The 7,778-nt window shown below is 37.1% G+C and overlaps 1 pseudogene; it reads right to left on the reverse strand.

Annotated features, from left to right (window-relative positions):
• Nucleotides 1-3,019: 3,019 nt before the first annotated feature.
• On the reverse strand, nt 3,020-6,077 carry LOC149533216 (pentatricopeptide repeat-containing protein At4g13650 pseudogene; annotated as a pseudogene).
• Between the last annotated feature and the right edge of the window lie 1,701 nt (nt 6,078-7,778).

Genomic DNA, 7,778 nt, shown 5'->3' on the forward strand with positions numbered 1-7,778 from the left:
AACATTTGCTGAATTTATGGAGTCTTTGCATAAGAAAGTGAAGTTGAGGTTGGAACAAAGTAATCAGAAGTATAAGGAGAATGCTAATCAGTCTAGGACACATCATGATTTTCAAATTGGTGATAAGGTGATGGTTCATCCGAAGAAAGAAAGATTTCCAATTGGAACATACAGTAAGTTGAAGATGAAGAAGTTTGGACCTTGTAAGATCTTGAAAAAATTTGGCAGTGGTAATGCTTATGAAGTTGAGTTAGCTAATGACATGAATATATCTCTTATATTCAATGTTGCTGATTTATATAAGTACCACGAGTCAAATGATGAAGTTGTTGTACCTGATGACTATCCTAAGAAGTAGATTGAAGAGGTTGAAGAGATATTGAATCAAAGAGTTGGTAAGAGAACAAAGGGAAAAGATTACTATGAGTATTTGGTGAAGTGGAAGAACAAAACAATTGAGGATGCTACATGGATTTCTCAATCTGAGCTAGATTCAGCTTGGGTTGTGACACATGCATGATTCAGGAGAATCATTTTTTCCAACCTCGGTTGCCTGGTGCAGAAGCATCCTGGGTTGCCTTGAAATCCTACACTTTGGTTCCTTCATGATAGTTCCTACCGAGTCGCAGTTGTTGCCGAGCACCAATTTTTCAGTTCATGTCAAGTTCCTAGTTGATGTCGAGTGATCTTTGCTACCGAGTCCATTGGTTGCCGAGTTCCTTTGGATGCCGAGTCATTTCATTTGGTTGCCGAGTGGTGGAGGATGCCGAGTTTGTAGTAGCTGCCGAGTGATTCCTTTGGATGCCAAGTTCGTGCTGATGCCAAGTGCTAGTATTTGCGAGGTCTTCATTTGTTGAGTAGCTTATGTCTGGTTCCAGTTTGGGCCGACTTTGCTCACATTTAATTTTGGTATAGATAGTTAATGTTGGTTGTGAGCTGACTTGTGTCTTCTTATTGTTCTAGAATGATCTGTAAGCCATTTTGCAAGTATAAATAAGGTGTCTAGGCGTAGAGTTAGGGCAAATTAGGTAGAGGAGAGTTGAGGGATTGAAGAGCAGAACTAGAAAATGTGAATTGCAGCTAGATCTTGGATTTGGAGGTATTTGTAATTAGCTGTAACCCAGAAGGCCTTACAGTTGGGTATGGATGTTGAATGTTTGAAGAATCATTAAAGTATATTTGCTCCTCCTTTTGTGGTTGTTGTTCTCTTGTTGTGTTCTATTGTGTTAACTCTTCCACGTTGGATTGGAATAGTTGGGTGTGCCATTGGCCCTGGTCTATTCCCTTCCTCCCTTGTGTCACATTTGTACTTTGTAAGCTCTTGCAGAACCATATTTGATGAAAAGTTCAGCAAATGAATGTTGAAATTGCATTCTTACGTGGTGATCATAAAGAAACTCTATAAAGACTCAACTAGAAGTCTATGTAATCCATGGTTTAAAAAAAAAACAAAAAAAAAAACGAGGAGTTTAGCATGAAAACCATACATAGAATTGCTTGAAGTTGAATTTCACACATTTTGAATTTGGCAATGCAACTCTTTTGTTAAAAGCAGTAATGACATTGGTTTTTTTTGTCTTGTTCTTTATGTGAATAATTTATCTTTTACTTGTAATAATGAGGATTATATCAAAAATGTGAGAGACAAATCGAGACAGGTTTGAAATGACAGACTTTTGTCATTTTCATTACTATTTGGGTATCAAAGCAGTTCAAAGACCCTATATTGGTGAACTTCTCAATAAGTATGGAATTGTTGACTGCAAATCACTTAATATATTAAGGAACAAAATTTTAAACTAGCATTCAATGACTCTACAACATTGGTTGATGCAACCATATAAAATCAATTTGTTGGCAATTTGATTTATACATAAACTACCCACCCAAATATTTCTTTTGATGTTAGAGTTCTATCCAGCTTCATATGACAACATAGAGAATCCAATTGGTTAGCAGTCAAACAAGTTCTTCAATATTTAAAAGGCACTGAAAACAATGGCCTTAAATACTCCAAGACAACATACTCTTCTTTGCTTAGATATTCAAACTCTGATTATGAGTGGGACTTTGAAGATGGCAAATCTTCATCCAGATCCTTAATGCATTTTGGATCTGCAGTCATTTCTCGGAAATGTAAGAAGCAACCAGTGCTAGCCCTTTTCTTTGCAAGAGCCAATATATGGCAGCCTCTTAAGCAACTCAAGAAATCTTATGGTTTCAAAGAATTCTTAAAGATTTAGAAGAATAACAAGTTTCATCCATGTTAATCTCTGCGGACAATCAATCTGCGATTGAAGTGGCCAGAAAACCAGTCCTTCACAATTAAACTAAACACGTCAGCACCAAGTTTCATTTGTTTGACATGATATGAAAGATGGTAGTATCCAATTCAGATATTGTCATATAGCAGATCAGCCTGCAGATATTCAGATCAAGGCACTTGAAAGAGGAGATTGAGAAGTTCTGAGGAAGCTTTGTACTAACCCCTCTAAATTTAGTGGGGGATGTCAACGTATTAATCATTGGGGTTATTGCTGTTAGTTTATTTCGCTGTTTCTATGAGTTTTTGGGTAGTTTCTTTTAAGGCGATTTCAATGTTTTTGCACTGCCTCTTCATCTTTATAACTGTATTCTCCATTATGCCTGGAATATACAGTTTTTTTAGCCATTCCACTCTACTTGGTAAAACCTGGCCTGAGATGCCTCAACCTTCATTTGTTTCCCGATCTCTAGAGCCTTCAGCTTTCCATTTCATAGTGTGCAGGTTTCTTGAAAATAACTCCATCAAGCATTCATATTATCATAAAACGGATCTACAATAAGAACCACAACAGTATATAAGCAACGATCTGCTGTGTGCTCTAAGCCAACAACATAGTCTAGATTGCGAAATACTCAACACAAAAACAATTATTTTTGCTAGAAACTGAAATTTGTCCATTCATTATTACTACATGTCTGATATGGAGTACAATATTATACTACATACCTTTTTCTCAGATTGCTTTGTTTAGCATCACCAATAATCTCTGCAAGAACATTGTCGCTGTCTAAAATGATGAAGATGGTTACACCCCTCGCAACAATTTCTCTGGCAACAATCTTGGAGATAAATCTTGCTGAAGTGTGGCAATCAGAAAACACCTCAAGGTTCTTAACAAATCAAATAGTTGTTCCAGGGGTGTGTTTAACAAAACTAAATACAATTGCCAACTTTTCACCATGGTGGGAGAGCAATAATTCCTTTACTTCCTCTTCCAAATCATTAAGTAAATCTCTTGAATCTGAAAAACACCTCATTGCCTTCATCTCCCAAGTCAATCATACCAAACTTGCATAGACCCCTTTGGCTGTGGATGTGATCTCTCTCCTACACGGAAAGATTGTACCATGTTATGGTACTCAATCCAACTACATCCAGGGATCTTTTTGATTCCTCTTTCTTTCATCAATTTCCTTACCATTTGAGCCTCATCCCACCTGCCCACTTCCGCATAAATGTTTGAGAGAAGAACATAAGTTGCAGCATTTTTAGAATCCAAATCTAAAAGCAGCATTGCTGTAAATACTCCTAAGCCTATATTTATATGTGATCTACAGGAATTAAGCAAACACGTCCACACAGCTATGACAGGTTTAATTGGCATCTTAATGATAAATTTTAGGGTGTCTTCAAGATAGCCAGCACGGGCAAGAAGATCAACCATGCAAACATAATGATCAGCTGTAGGTGCAATGAGAAAAAGGTTACTCATATGATTGAAGTATGTACAACCCTCATCAACCAAACCTGCATGACTGCATGCATATAAAACACGAGCAAAACTTTCAGCATCAGGATGTGTTCCGGAATGCTTCATTAATTCAAAGATTTTCAGTGCATTGTTGCAAAATCCATTTTGTGCGTATCCTCCAATCATGACATGCCATGAGATGACATCTCTTTGAGGCATTCTATCAAACAGTTCTCGTGCCTTGTGTGTGCTTCCACATTTTGCATACATGTCTACCAAAGCATTTCCAACTTTAACGTCTGACAAATTTCCAAGTTCCATTATGCTTTGGTGGATGTCCATGCCTTGTTCGAACGCTCCCATTTTGGCACAGGCAGGCAGGATGCTGGCAAAAGTTGCCGAGTCTGCCTTTATACCTTCTAATTGCATTTGCTTGAAAGTTTCTAAAGCCTTCTCAAGCAATCCATTTTGTGAATATGCTGCAATCATTACAGTCCATGAAACCACATTTCTTTGAGGCATTCTGTCAAACAATTCACATGCCTTGCTTATACTTCCACATTTTGTGTACATGTCTACCAGTGCATTTCCAATAACAATATCTGACAAGAAACCCCCTTTTATTATGCTTTGATGGATGTCCATACCCTGTTCCAAAGATCCCATTTTGGCACAAGCAGGAAGAACGCTAGCAAAGGTTGTGGAAGTTGGCTTTACACCTGCCAATTGCATTTGGTTAAAAGTTTCTATAGCTTTTTGGACAAATCCATTTTGTGCATATCCTGCAATCATTGTAGTCCATGAGATGACATCTCTTTGACACATTCTGTCAAACAGTTCACTTGCTTTCTCAATGTCCCCACATTTTATATACATGTCTATCAGAGCAGTTGCAACGATAACATCTGACAAAAATTTCCCTTCCATTATGCTCTGATGGATGTCCATGCCCTGCTCCAAATATCCCATTTTTGCACAAGCAGGAAGGATACTTGTAAATGTTTCGAAATTTGGCTTTACACCTGCCAATTGCATTTGCTTGAAAGTTTCTAAAGCCTTTCCCACAAATCCATTTTGCACATATCCTGAAATCATTGCGGTCCATGAGAATACATTTCTTTGAGGCATTGTCTCAAACAGTTCACGTGCCTTGTCCATGTCTCCACATTTTGCATACATGTCTACCAGGGCAGTTGCTACTACAACATCTGACAAAACTTTCCCATCTTTTATGCTTTGATGGATGTCCATACCCTCTTCCAGGGCTCCTTTTTTGGCACAAGCAGGGAGGATGCTGGCAAATGTTGTCGAGTCTGGCTTTACACCTGCCAATTGCATTCGCTTGAAAGTTTCTAAAGCCTTATCAAGAAATCCATTTTGTGCATATCCTGCAATCATTGTAGTCCATGAGAACACATCTCTTTGAGGCATTCTGTCAAACAGTTCACGCGCACTGTCTATATTTCCACATTTTGCATACATGTCTACCAGGGCACTTGCAACTACAACATCTGACAAAAATCCTCTATCCTTCATGCTTTGATGGATGTCTATACCCAACTCCAAGGCTCCCATTTTGGCACAGGCGGGGAGTACGCTGGCAAATGTGAAGTTATCGGGTTGGAAACCTGCTTGTTGCATATCGTGAAACAGTGTAACTGCCTCGTAAGGACATCCATGTCTTCTGTACGCTGTAATAATCGTATTCCATGATAAGTTGTCTCGTTCTTTCATACGATTAAACAATTCACGGGCATCTCCCAAACTTCCACACTTGACATACATGTAAATCAGCTTATTATGAATAGCTGTAGCGAAGGCAAATGGCCTCTGAGCGATAAAAGAGTGGATTGTTTTTCCTCTGAAAACGCGTTTTTGAGAATACATACCTCCAATGATTGAAGATATGTATAGACGTCTTCAGGGAGATCGCATGCAGTAAGCAAAATGTGCAGCGCCTCCTTCAACTGGAGATTGATATGAGAAAAGGATGGCAATCGCATTTTATCATTGGAACTGGAGTCGGGAAAATGTGCAGTGCTAGTCAATCTTCGTCTAACACCATGGCATTTGAGCAGGTAACAGATTTTAATACCTTATTGGAAAAAAAGAATTGCAGTGAATGAAAACCTTCGAATGTAGTCTGTCGAGGAGTGCCAACTTGAAAAACAAAACGTTGACAATTGAAAACATCCAGTATTGACAATGGAAGAAAAGTTTTGCCGAATTTAGTTCATCTATTTCACGAAGACAAAGGTCAATGATTCTCATTCCCCATTGTACGCTCAAAACTCTGCTTGTCATTCTTCAAGCCGGGAACAGCTCAGATTTGTAGGATAAAATATTATTATTATTCAATATCATTTTGTTCAGTTCTCTATAACACTGTTATAGATATTTTTGTATTGGGATGACATTTTGTAATGGTAATTATGATGTTTTTTATTGTCGAAATTGAATGATGCGGATTTAATCTTAAAATCTTTTAGATGGAAGGCTTCGTAGTGTGGACTCATTCTGCATTCTAATAATGATGTTATTGAATGAGGTCATTCTAATAATTATGATGTTGATAAGTAGGAGATAATTTTCACAGCAAGTCAAATTGTGATATGAATATCAGGGTTTAATTGTGTGATTTTGAGTCAAACTCATTTACCAATGTTTCATGATTAGTGATTCAACATGAATCCATCTCTCATGAGAATAAATGGAACACTTAGCACGCATTGGATCTAGGTGATGCTCATAGGGGTGAAGCACTGGGACTTCCTGGGAGGTCGCTCATCCTAGTACTACTCCACCCTGAGCGTGCTTAACTACGGAGTTTTCTCTATAGTTAAACCTAAAGCTTGCAACCCCATTTGCAAAACCTTCACCGGGTGTTGTGCCTTATGAACCATTCATTAGAAAACCCCTTAAGCTCAACAATTGATAAGTAGGAGGTAATTTCCACAGCAAGCACGCTTAGGCTGGAGTAGTACTGGGATGGGTGACCTCTCGGGAAGTCTCGGTGCTTCACCCTTGTGAGCATCACCTAGATCCAATGAGTACTAAGTGTTCCATTTATTCTCGTGAGAGATGGATTCATGTTGAATCACTACTCATGAAACATGGGTCAATGAGTTTGACTCAAAATCACACAGTGAAATCTTGATATTCATATCACAATTTGACTTGCTGTGGAAATTATCTCCTACTTATCAATTGATGAGCTTAAGGGGCTTTCTAATGAATGGTTCATAAGGCACAACACTTGGTGAAGGTTTTGCAAATGGGGTTGCAAGCTTTGGGTTTAACTATGGAGGAAACTCCGTAGTTAAGCACACTCAGGCTGGAGTAGTACTGGGATGGGTGACCTCTCAGGAAGTCTCGGTGTTTCACACTTGTGAGCATCACCTAGATCCAAAGAGTGCTAAGTGTTCCATTTATTCTCATGAGAGATGGATTTGTGTTGAATCACTACTCATGAAACATGGGTCAATGAGTTTGACTCAAAATCACACTGTTAAATCCTGATATTCATATCACAATTGTGATGTTGTTAATGTATGTTAGTAAGCATATAAACTCTTTATTCACACTGTATTTTTATATTTTAAAATTCATTTAACAAAGGAGGCGAAGCGTCAAAGTTCATGTCTAACTAAAATAGCTAGAGAAAGAGGTAAAGATATGAAAATGTTCAAAAAGAGACACATAACTAGAGGTTTAGAAAGACTTAAAATAGGGAGGATAACTAGAGAGAAATTTAGAGAATTATTTCATTAATACAAATGAAATCATCATACACTTTGGTATAAATTTTAATTATGATTACAATAATAATAAATATATATGATTAAAATTTTATAGATATTTTATAATCATTTTGAATTTGGAAATAACAATTTATCAATTCTATACATAAATAAAATCTAAAAAGTTATAAATAGAATAAATCTTATTAATAAAGTATATTTTGAATAATAAAGATATTATAAAACTTATGAATAAAATAAATATTTATATTTATATTATTTTAGAATTTAGAAAAATAAA

This window comes from Cupressus sempervirens, chromosome 10 (genome assembly GCF_028749045.1).
Source record: "Cupressus sempervirens isolate cs-2001-9-10 chromosome 10, ASM2874904v1, whole genome shotgun sequence".
NCBI lineage: Eukaryota > Viridiplantae > Streptophyta > Pinopsida > Cupressales > Cupressaceae > Cupressus > Cupressus sempervirens.